Consider the following 13,146-nt stretch of genomic DNA (forward strand, 5'->3'; position numbering starts at 1 on the left):
CGGGAAATAATTTAGTATAATTTTAAACAAAACTACAATAGATGTAACATAAAGAAGTTCACCGCTATTTAACAATGAATATAAATTATTGTTGCCTATTTTAATACTAAATAAACCTTTACGGCCTGAAAAAATATTTAAAATCACTAATGTCCTAAAAAAGAATGTATAACGGGCAATTAAAAAAAACAAAATATGTTTATTATTATCAGATATTTAAAGAAGTCCTTTGATATCTTTTTTAAATATCGAAAACGCTGACTTTTTTATCTAGAGACGCTATTGTCTAAAAAACTTCGCACGTAATATGTTTCATTTACACCAATTAGATTACAGCAAATAAAAATCGCCCATTAGGCTTCTGTAAGTACCACATACAGTTTTACATCCTCAGAGAAATGACGTCATAATTTGGTTACCCGCATGACGTCATAATTTGGTTACCCGCATGCAGAACACAGGTTATATTCTAAGACATTTAGAACATATTTAGTAAAGCCTTAAAGAATAAGAAAAGTCTCTTCCCCGCCCCGCCCTTCTTAAAGGGCATGCTCACTCCCAAATAAGAAATACCACCATTAAATCAATTATTTTAATTTCAATTTACCTTAAAAGATAAAAACAATGGTTCTTTTGAAGGCATTCTCGTACACCAGAGAGATGATGCTATGCGTATCAAACCTCTGTTGATTGAGAATGTATGAAGGATGCCGTGTTTGATTTGAAAGAAATGTGCAGAAAACACGGTATTTCTACCTTATGAGACGATAGTTAATAACTGTTTATCTTTTAGGACCCACCAGTTATTTAATATTTGGGCAATTTCAGCTATGAAATACACGGTAACAATCTTGTTATAAATAAAATTAATATTCTTAAAGAATGAGAAAGGGCTCGTGCGCTTCGCTCGCCCCGCCCTCTAAATCATTTATAGTTTACCTAATATGATCTAACTATTACATCGAATATTATGATAACATAAACACAAACCGTATAAACGAATACAAAACCGAAATTCAGATAATCAACACACTATTTTCAGCCTATTCAAACTTGTCTCAAAACAAAACTAATTTAATTTTACTATTGAGTTAACTTGAGTTGATCTGCACCACGCCATAACATGGTGCAAAAAAACTTAAAAATATGCAGACATCACAAAAACCCTTTTAAAGTAGTGTCAATATCATGTTTTGTCTATCAGTGTAAGATTCAATTATTTCGACACCAGTAATTGTGTCGGGGTTCAACGACTCTCTTTCCGGTATATTGGGCCCGAAGCGCTGACAGCCCCCTGAATAATTAATTCCAACATGAAAGACTAGCTATAGATCGGTTTAAACACGAACCATATTGAAATCATAGACTACTCCGGCATTATGTCTATGTATAATTTGACACTTTAAACAAATTAGTTTTACACGGTTGTTTCATGGGTCAAATTTTTACCGACGTTCCTTAAGCAATCGTTCATTGAGTGCAGTTATGACAATTTACATATTTGGGATATGCTAGAAACAAAAACAAACCGTTCGGTCCTACATATTTAGACGCAAGTGCGACGTAGCCTACACGCCAGTGCATTGACGCCCATGCATTGTACACACTAGTGCGACGTAGCTCATGAAATGTACACGTCAGTGCGACGAAGCCCATGAAATGTACACGCCAGTGCGACGTAGCCCATGAAATGTACACGCCAGTGCGACGTAGCCCATGAAATATACACGCCAGTGCGACGTAGCCCATGAAATGTACACACCAGTGCGACATAATCCATTAAATGTACACGCCAGTGCAACGTAGTCTATTACTTTAACACGCTTGTGCAAAGTAGCGTATAGATTTTACACACAATTCCGAGGAATGAAAAAGGTAATCATAATTCTGGAATTATTCAAATTTATTAGAGTCCAAAACCATTACGTCAAACATATTGACAACGCATATCTGATAGGGTCAGGGATTCAACAATCAAACAATTTTACTAAATCATATTTCAAAGCAGTGCATCCACAACATTCTTTAACCCCCACCCCTTTTCTTGGATTGCCGAAATCTTCGCACTAAGTCTTAAACGGCTGTGATTTTAATATGTTGTTAGTATTGTGGCTAGTGCTAGTAAGATGCATAGACGGCCTGAATAGAATTTGAGTCAATAAATTCCTTGAGTAGATGGTCCCTTCCAAATGTATGTACAAATAAGAAACATTGTATACACAACTTTGAATCAACGATATCATGGACTAGCATATTTCAAATATTCACTGAGTGCATAACATTAAAACTTTCGTTGAGTGTTCACCAGAGCGTCGGACTCACATAAGTTCAGTCTGTGTTCTTCTTCGTGTTTATGATATGTCTGTACGTCCTTATGTATAATTGAGAGTGTCTCTGTGCCTTTCCGTTCCTTCCGTCCGGTGTTTACTGGTCAATTGACGTCACCTGAAAAAGAAAAAAAAATGCGCAAATTCCTTTAAAAGCCATATAACTATAATAGTTTTCTTTATTGTAAATTGATGCTAATGACGTAACCTTTGATATTTAAAAACGTAACGCATCGTCCCAGATTTTGAGTGACGTATGCAAGCGCCCACGTGCTCCTTAGTCTGATACGGTAATAAGTACATATCGGTCATTTTGTAACATTTCCGTATGCAAAGCATACATTTGCCATTTCAGTCGCATTCCTAATAATGAAAGCGTCAACGAATTTGTTGCTCGTAAAACGTAACCGTAATTCGTTCTAAAGAAACGTTCTATTTTAATTTCCTTTAGTTCTCTATAAGTCTTTTAAGTTTGTAGTTAGTGTTGTTGTTGTTGTTGGTGGTGGTCTTGTGTTGTTGTCGTTGTTGTGGCTGTTGTTGTTGTTGATGTCGTGTGTTTGATTTTGGGGCGACAATTTGCGTGCAAGGAAAGAATCACATACGGTACTAGAAAACATCTATAATTCCCTAAGTTTGTAGTTGTTTTAGTTATTGTTGTTGTTGTTGATGATGATGATGATGATGATGATGATGATGATGATGATGATGATGATGATGATGATGATGATGATGATAAAGATGATGATGCTGTTACTGCTGCTGCTGCTGATGATGATACCGTGATTTTGGGACGACAATTTGCTAGGAAATAATCACAGACGGAACTAGAAAAGGTATATAATTCTCTAAGATAGTAGTTGTTGTTGTTGTTGTTGGTGGTGGTGGAGGTGGTGGTGACGTCGTGTGTTTACTTTTGGAACGACAATTTGCATGCAAGGAATAACACAGACGGAACAAAAATAGATTGAACCTGGAAATCGAAACCAATTTAAAGGCAAATCGATGACGAAACAGGACGCAGAATATAAAGAAATATTGAAAGTAAAGAGCAAACACCGAATAAAATAAGTCTGCAGTATAACGATTAGAAAATTATTTCCTGTAACAATAAAAACAGTTTGACTTAAATTTCCATAAATCACAACTGAATAATTTCACCGGAAAAGGCTTTTGTTTAATTAGTAAATACGCAATAAATACATTGTAACCATAGGTATTTATGCACCAGTCAATTGTAACCACGCCCCCCCCCCCCTCCACCCAGGTCCGGGTGTACCCCAGGGATAGCCGGGGAAATGGGCCGTGGTTTTGTCTTCGCGCCAAATATAGCGGGGAATGGGCCTTACCTAGAGTCCCTGGGGTGCGGGAGCATTTGGCGGGGGGTTACCAGCAGCTTGTCTCCGCAGGACGGGGATTTCGCCCGGGCTTGGCTGGACCAAAAGTCAAAGTCCCCTCTATTCCCCGGACCTGGGAGGGGGCGTGGTTACAATTGACTGGTACATAAACAAAAACGTAACGGCTTTGTTCCAGTTTATTTGAATGACGTATGAAAGCGCCTACGTGCACCGAAGTCTGATTTCGTGTTAAGTATATATCGGTCATTCGGTAACATTTCCGTATGCAAGGCACATCTTTGGCATTTCATTTCCATTTTATCTTTACTTTCTTGATCATGAAAATGTCAACGAATAAAGTCATCTTGACATTAAAAAGTTGAATGTTTTATTCGGAACTCATCGGCCATTTCCCATCGAAAACAACCTCGGATGTGTATGGACGGATTACAATGTCAGAAACCTTGACATTTAACTACGCTGCAAGTAGTAATTTTAATTTAGCAGTTATACGTAATGACTTTATTCTTGGGAATCATGATTATTTATGAGATAATACACTTTAATGGCAATCAATTTAGACTTAGTAATACACAATACACGTTAAAACGCTGCAATTAGTTAATAATGGGCCGATTGTTCAGAACTTTATAAGTTAACAACGCTTAAAACATCATCGTTGTTAACTTTCATATCGCTGCTGCTCGGGGAGTTTAGTGTATACAGTTGTGATCTGCAGCATTTCTAACAAAATAAATGACAAATTGTTCAGCTGTAGTTGTTTATATTCAAATATGTGAACATATCATAAAATATTTAACGTTTAAAAGTTAACAACGATGTCGCTAATCACGTTGTTAACTTTAACAAAATTCTGAACAATTGGCTCACTATTATATAAAAGTTTATGAACAACTTCTGTTGATGTACCGGCATACATTCGATGTTGTTTTCGATGGAAAATGACCGAGGAGTTCCGAATGGTGAATGCTTATACTAGAACCATGTAATTTTATAATATTTAATTTTAGGCCCATCATTTCTTTTTAAAACAAGTTATGTTTTGTTGACGAAATTCATGTGTTTGATATCTCGGAACGGCTTGGTTGGTTCGAACTCGATTGGCTCGAATTACTCGTTGGCTCAAACTCGATGTAAAGGACCGATTTCTTTTTATACCGAAGATGAGCATTCCCGCTAGGCTCGATTTTTTTCGAGGCTCGATGTATTTTTGCCGGTCCCTGGGAGTTCGAGCCATCGGGGTTCGACTGTATATCTGCAAACAATCAAAGACTTACAGACGAGAAAGGTAACGAAATAAAGAAATACATAAAACAGAAATCACACACGGGAAGAACGAATAGGGCAAATAGATAAATAAACTTCGAACGGAGAATATTAGGTATTGCTTATAGACAAGATCAAACTAAAAGAAACCACTCCACAGCCTAACGAGAAGGAAAAAAATCTTGAACTAATTAAAAGTGTGTCATTTTTGTACTTATTACAACTTTCCTAATACGTTTGAACGATTTTCTTTTCATGCAAATCGTGAAATTGTATTTGCATGTACAGACATAGCAGACCAAGGAGCACCGAAAAGGACTCACGCGAGTCAAGAAAAAAATACGCACAATTATCAGCTATTCCTAAATTGTTTTGACGGCTGAACAATTGTCATGTCATAGGGTCAACGGTTCACATGTCAAAACTTTATGATAAACCTCTTTTAGTCCCGAATAGATAGTTACGACACAAGAAGAAGACTAAAGAACTCAACAAAATAGACAATTATCTTTGAAATCAAACCGTAATCTGATTTTTGTTGAAATAAAGATCACAGACACATTGAATCTTCGGTTAAAGACTGTCTTTAAAAAAGAGCCGACAAAAGAGTGACTCAAAATCGAGCAGGTTGATCGAATGAAGGGTTGCAATGGTTTTTGGCCATGCACAAAACGACAGTGTAGATGATACGGCTGTCTGCAAAGAGCATGATACCATATCAGGGGAGATATCGCTTCTCGGAGGTGCGAAAGGTCATGGTTTTGCCCCCGACGTGTCATTAATGAAAAGAATGAGTTTTTTTGGCAAATGTAAGCGACGTGTTTGAAGGTATGCTGATCCGTTTTTGCTGACAATTTATGTGGGTTAGAATGTCTTTATTGACAACTGGTTGATTGTGAAAATTACATGTTGTTAAGGGCTTTAACAAGAGACGATTGATAAATTGCACGCAAAACGATAATCCTTTCAGTTAGTAGCTCTGACTGTATTTATGAAGTATTACATGATGTTTTTTTTATTGGCCGCAATCAGCAAACAATTGGATGATGATGATGATGATGATGATGATGATGATGATGATGATGGTGGTGCCGGTGCTGAACCTGGTGCTGGTGATGATGAAGATGATGATGATGTTGCTGCAGCTGTTGCTGCTGTTCCTGCTGGTGTGTATGTTGGTGTTGTTACTGCTGCTGCTGCTGCTGCTGCTGCTGCTGCTGCTTCTGTTAATAATGATGATGATGATGATGATGATGATGATGATGATGATGATGATGATTATGATGATGATGATGATGATGATGATGATGATGATGATGATGATGATAATGATGATGATGGAGGAGGAGGAGGAGGATAAGGTTGATGATGATGTTGCTGCTGCTGATTCTGCTGCTGCTGCTGCTGCTGAAGATTATGATGATGATGGTGGTGGTGGGGCTGGTGCTGGTGATGATGATAAACAGCAGCATCAGCATCAACTTGAAATTCTAGTACCAGAATAACACACTGGCGATTGATTACGATCATGTTCTTTCTGCTCAGGATGTTGTCTGATTTTAATGGTGAGTTGATAATATCATCAAATAGGAGTGGAAAACGTGGCAAAATAATTAAAACAATAATTGAAATGTATATATTTGATACTAACATCGTCATTTTCTTGTCAATATATTTTAATTTGTCAGGGATCTTCAAACATAAGATACTAAGTAAACATATTTTATGGGTTCTCTTAAGTCAGAAGCTTTAAGTAATGTTTGATTCATAATAAAAACTGACTTACTTTTCTTATAATTCTCTAGAATAATCATTGCGCTGAACTATTAAAAACTGTGTTATTATTCATACGAATCTTGTTAGATTAAACCAGCTTTTTGAAATAGTTATCGCTCTCGTCTTGATTTTATTGAAACCGTGTTTGATAGAAATCGCAAGCAGCAGAAAGAATGTCGGTAAATCAGTTTTATTGTTCTATTATGATATTTAAACATCAGGTTTACATCCAAAGTCAGCGTGAATTCTGGCATTAGTTGGTTTCGTTTAACAGATCGCGGCTCTTTGAAACTCTTGGAGCGGTTTCAAACTTTGCATGCCAAGAATTTGGTTTGTTCTTGACTCTAAAAGATGAGGTGCGTAGCTGCCTATACGCGAGTACGCGGCTGAATCCACATGATGATGACAAAAAAATCAGCCAAAGTTACAGTATGCGTACATGACTAAATCTGCCCATTTTCCAGTACTAAATAAAGCACCTCAGAACGCTTAGAATGCACCAGATTGACCATGGTTTTCAAAATTTCCCGAGGGGGCATGCTACCGAAAAAAATAGCACAATTTAATATGAATCCACATTAATAGTGGACTAGCTACGCCCCTGTCTACTTCTCAGTATTTCTGATTTGGCATGGGAACTCGGTTCCAACAGTTTTCATTCAAGTACCGGTGAATCCTAATTTTACACTTTGCGCGAAAAGTGACTAAGTGTATTATCCGGTGTCCGGTTTCGAATCTACCGTTTTCTGTATTTTGCGGTCCATATGTTTCTTTAAATTGATATATTAGAAAAGGTCCGTCGGAAGCTTTCAGGGGTGCCTTTGAGAATCAGCCCATTGAATTGTTTCTTTGTTTCTTCAAAATGCACCAATGCCATTGGCCAATGAACATGTTCAATAAAATAATATAAGTAAATTATATACGAAATTCCCAAACAATTCAACGTACACCATCTTTAATATGACCACAGTGAAGAGATAATTTTGTCAATGTCTTCATTAGACAATATAGAAAGATAATAAAAATAACATTTTGATATTCTAAACTCAAACGCCTAATGGACAAACAATGCTTATTTTCTACAAGAATGTGTGTTGGTATTTGCAATAAATTCAACAATCGTTGGCACTTTAGTCTATTCCAATGAACATTCTAACAAGAAATGGAATTCGTCTTCTAGAATGTGACAGGTTTGACATTTCCATTCATTAACAGGTATACGATTAGTGTTATGTCATCTACCGGCTTCAATTTATTATGCGTATGAAAAAGTTTTAGTCTCTTGGGTGCTTTCCTAATTTTTACTATCATTGGAGAATGATTCTCCAGCGGATCCCGTGGCATGGGGTGCCGATGATGATGATGATGACTAGGAGGAGGAGGAGGAGGAGGAGGAGGAGGAGGATAAGATTGATGATGTTGGTGCCGCTGATTCTGCTGCTGCTGCTGATTATGCTGCTGCTGATGCTGATGATGGTTGGTGGTGGTGGTGGGCCTGGTGGTGGTGCTGCTGCTGCTGATGATGATGGTGGTGGTGGTAGGGCTGGTGCTGGTGATGATGATGATGAGCAGCAGCATCAGCATCAACGTGAACTAAGAATGATTCTCCAGCGGATCCTGTGGCATGGGGTGCCGCCCCCCCCCCCCGCAAAAAAAACCCACAATCGTCCGTGTTTACTTTTCAGTTTGATTTAGGACCTAGATCAAACTCTGAACCCACCCCTGATCACACAAGTATGGTCTGCATACAGACGAATTATTTATTTTCGAAAACAACTACAGTCAAAACTCGCCATGTCAAAGTCTTTTGGACCTCAGGAAATACATTCGAATTAAATACAAACATGGTGGACAAACAGCAAGGGCATATTAAATATAAACACAAACATGGTAAAGATGTTTTCCTGCACATATACCCTTTTCAAATGATAATTAAATAATTAAGAGTCTTCCGGCATCTAAAATTCACACATTTTTGGGCCGGATAACTTAAACAGTAATACGTATAGGACCATCTTATGAACATATATCGTACGATCAGGAATTTCAGTGAAAAGTAAATGAAAGTAACGAACTAAGCTGAAAGTTTCAATTGCAATATCAAATACACTCCACCTGAATTGACCAATAATGTTCTAAGGGCACTTTGTTGGGAAAAATAGATTCAGTTTTGGTTTCATGGATTTCGATGGTTAGGAAACCTGTTCGAAAGTTTTGCATGAAGTTAAAAATTCAGGGCTTTGTGTAACAGTTTTAACAACAGGGTGGAGCTTCTGAATGTAGCCATAACTGAATTTCTTCAAAACAACGTTAACGCAGATGGAATTGGGCCTCTTTTAACACACGTGTTGGCTCACTGTCCGCCATGTTTTTGTTTTTTTTTTTCAAAGTGAACTAGTTTTCGGATTGAACGAACCGACGAAACCGAATCCGGAGTGAGTTCCGATAGTTAAAAAAAACAGTTTCGGTCTTTGTGAAACACACACTTAAATGGTTTTTCAAACTGTTTAAACAATTACACAGTTCGTGAAACCGATATAAAACCCAAACTAGTTTTTTTAACAAACAAACACGCCCTAAAACACCCTTTGTTTCGAAATTGACATCAAAACTACATAGAAATAACAATTCGATAAAGGGATCGTAGGATACGTGCGTTTTTGAGATGGTACGATTGTTAACATATATTTAGAGCTTATATCATCATCGTGTTTTGTTTTACCTACTTCAATCACTTTCATGTTATATCACAGTTCTTATAAGCTATCTTTTGGTTTATTGTACCTGTTAAGTCACTTTTTTGTATATATTACGCTTCCAATATGCTATCTTTCGGTTTATTTTACCGGTTAAATCATTTCTTGATATATATTATGGTTCTTTTACGACTAAAGATATGTATGCGTGCCTTTGCTTTGTTTTACATGTTTAAATCATGGTTAAATACGGCCAAACATAATAGTTTTAGTGTCACAGGCACTTCTATTTTTTTGTCCGTTTTTGTCTCACAAAAAGGAAAGACAACTCCTAGGGACCGGAGAAAATACCTCGAGACTTGGAAAATTCGAGCCAAGCGGGAATGCTAACCGTCAGTTTACAGCAATCGGATTTTCACATCCAGTACGAACCAACGAAAAATTCGAGCAAACAAAGAATTCGAGCCAACGAAGAATTTGAGACAACGAGGAATTTGAGACAACGAGGAATTTGAGACAACGAGGAATTTGAGACAACGAGGAATTTCAGACAACGAGGAATTTGAGACAACGAGGAATTTGAGACAACGAGGAATTTGAGACAACGAGGAATTTGAGACAACAAGGAATTTGAGCCAAGGGGGTTGTACATGTAGTATAAAAATGTGTTCAACGTCTTTTAATACGTGTGATTTTAACACATTTAAAGCCAGTGCCTGAGAAACTTACATTTACCTTTTTGGCCTAAGCCTGTTTGTTTAAAAATATATAATACTCTGTTTAAAACCGTTATGTGTGTCATTTTAATATAATTTAATACTGCATCAATTGCTCAAGGTTTCACCATTTTTTTTTTATTATTAAAATCAAAATGCCTGAATCCCTTCCTATTTTTTTTTTAAATGCATGAGAAACTAACAATCAAATTTTCTTGGTCTAAGTCAGATTGTAAATCTAAGATGAGAAAGTAGCAGTAGCTCTCTCTTGATAAGTTTACGCCGCTTTTACGAGTGTGTAATTTTCAGTATGATTTTGCCTAATATTTATTCTGTGTTTTACGAGCCGCGCCATAAAATGTGTCAATTTTCAAGAGTTAAGTTGAATTTTATTGGCCGTTTTATTGTATCAAGAATCGCTGATACAATAAATGTTGCATGGTTGTTTTATTTATGAGAGGCTGTGAGAAATAAATTCTCGAGTGTACATAGAACTCTCATATTTATGATATATATGTGCTCATTATTAACTTAGAAAGAAACTTAGAGCGAAAAAACTATCTATGTGAAATTTAGGAGATAACATATACATGTTATAACTTGTGTTGAGATCTAATAAATGCTCAAGTCACTATTCGTATTTCTAAGAAGTTCAAGTTTTAATTGGTAGATTTCTTAAAATTTATGTTTTAAAAGTGATAGATGGGCTTCATTGTTTAAAATGTACTTGAACAGAACAGAACAGAGCAGAACATTTAGTTTATTCAGAAGACTATACCAGTATCGTATATATATATATACACATGATGTGATCATATAGTCTTTATTGTTTAAAATGTATAGGGAAGACTATACTTGTGTCGTATATACAGACGTTGTGATCATATAGGCATTTCGTCTAGTTAAATGTCGACTTGCGAGTTATATTCGAATTGTCGACTTATTCACTTATTAACAAGATATGTCGACATAACTATTGCGATATGTGCTGTCTTAGCTCGTAAGTCGACATTAAAGAAGTAGGCTTTTTTTATGTCGAATTGCGAATTGAAACACAAAATGTACTTATATTAGTAACTATAAACACAAGTAACTTTGTCGTATTCTTGAAGATGATTTCCTTTTCTCTGTTAGAATGCTCATTGTAAAGTCATTCAATCAAACAATTACATAGTTACGTACATATTATTGGAACAGTCCAAATGTACAGAAGTTTGTCGAACTAATTACTAATACCAACAACTTTCAAGTAAAGAAAATAAGCAACCAATTTTATAAGGCCCTTAGAACTTATACATTTAGTATTTTTATGAATACATAATAATTAATAATTATAATCATTGAAATGGCATTGGTAACAACTGGCTCCTTAGTGTGTTATCATCTAAAACTTCCAGCGTGTTGTGTCCACGTATATTATGGAAGTGTATATCGTATCTACGTTATAGTAAGATTTTGTGAAGTAAAATTAAAATGATTAAGAACAGGCGGATCGAAAGTTACGAGCGAGCTATTCCTTACCATTTATGGTTTACTCCAAGTTATCTTACTGCCTTATAATACAACCTCATTGGACGACACATTGTCAACGCAAAATCGGACACAGGGAGTGTGTATCGTATGAGTTGCAGTGGGCGGATCTTTAAACACCCGCGAAAGTTGAAATTTTTAATGACTAAGCGTAGTAGTTACTGATTGCCTATCTGCAATTTCATTGGCCGAAAATGTAGGATTTATTCTGGTGTTATGATCATGTAATATTGTTTGATGTCGAGTTGAAAAGCTATGAAACTATATATCGCCAAAGTTTGCCGACTTGTCCACATATAAAATGGCTATGATTACTTTTTTATCGACACAACGAGTTGAACAGGCAATGTCGACACCATTATTGTGACGTCGACAAGACGTGTAAAGTTATACAGATTTTTCAACAAAACATACCAACATATCAACACATCCAGTAAATAAGTGGAGATATCGGCATACGTCGGCAACCCGTCATGTAATAAATCACCAAGTCGACTTAAGACAATTCGACAAGACTACAAGATTCCAACATCAGTATATGTACTTTAGAGTATACGTTTCCATAATAATATTGTACATACGTTATTTACTGATTACATGCTTTTTTGTGCAAAACGATTGAATGCTTTTCTTGCATATACATGCATATGTTTATGTAGTTCATCGATGTATGCCCACAGGTGCGTAGCTGACTGCACGCACATACGCAGTTGCGTAATGACATTTTGACAGGTCGAGGTGTTTGTTTTACCAAAACCCCCAAATTTGAAATAAAAACCGAAGGGGGTAGGGCGAGAAGGGGTTAATATGATGTCTGTCAATGAACTAATTTTGATATCCGTAATCCCACATTGGCACTGGCTACGCGCCTGGCTCATATGCATATGGCATTCATACATTTTAAATAAACATGAAAACAAGATAACATATACAGCCCCTGGTAGTTTTTTTTCAAACGCAAACTGTTTAACTACTGTTTAATCGATGAGGCAAACTGAAAAAGAGAACATACAAATCTAGCCGTCCATTTAAGTATTATTAATTCACAAAATCTGCATATATTTAACATTTATTCTATAAATGTACTGGTTCTATGCCTATCAATGAAGCCATCTCTATTGCTGACACACGAAACTTAAGACCTTTTAGCATGTGACGCGCACATTATGAAAATGTGTATAGCTATAATGTGTTTACACGGTGGTAAATCGGTTTTTCTCTTTTTATCAACAACGCGGTAAAGCATTTCAAAACAAAAAAGCTTCCTGGGACGTTTTGGCATAAATGATTATCAAACGTATCCCTCTAGCTATGCGGACATGAATAATATAACATGAGAATGGCTAGAAATATGTATTAACCTACACTGGCGTGGTAAAAAATCTCGTTATCCGCGTGAGGTCAATGTAATGTTTCTATGTTGCTCTCTGGTCGGAATTGCCTAATGTTTTCTATGTTAAACAGTTGAAAATGTATTCCA

At 36.4% G+C, this 13,146-nt stretch overlaps 1 long non-coding RNA gene across 1 annotated transcript in view; it reads right to left on the bottom strand.

The window, feature by feature from the left end:
* Positions 1-1,893: 1,893 nt before the first annotated feature.
* LOC128233380 (uncharacterized) overlaps positions 1,894-13,146 on the bottom strand; it is a 31,238-nt gene continuing 19,985 nt past the window's right edge. The window contains exon 3 of the long non-coding RNA XR_008260666.1: positions 1,894-2,445. This is a non-coding gene — a long non-coding RNA (uncharacterized LOC128233380). The remainder of the gene's footprint in view (positions 2,446-13,146) is intronic.

This window comes from Mya arenaria, chromosome 5 (genome assembly GCF_026914265.1).
Source record: "Mya arenaria isolate MELC-2E11 chromosome 5, ASM2691426v1".
NCBI classification, from domain to species: Eukaryota; Metazoa; Mollusca; class Bivalvia; order Myida; family Myidae; genus Mya; species Mya arenaria.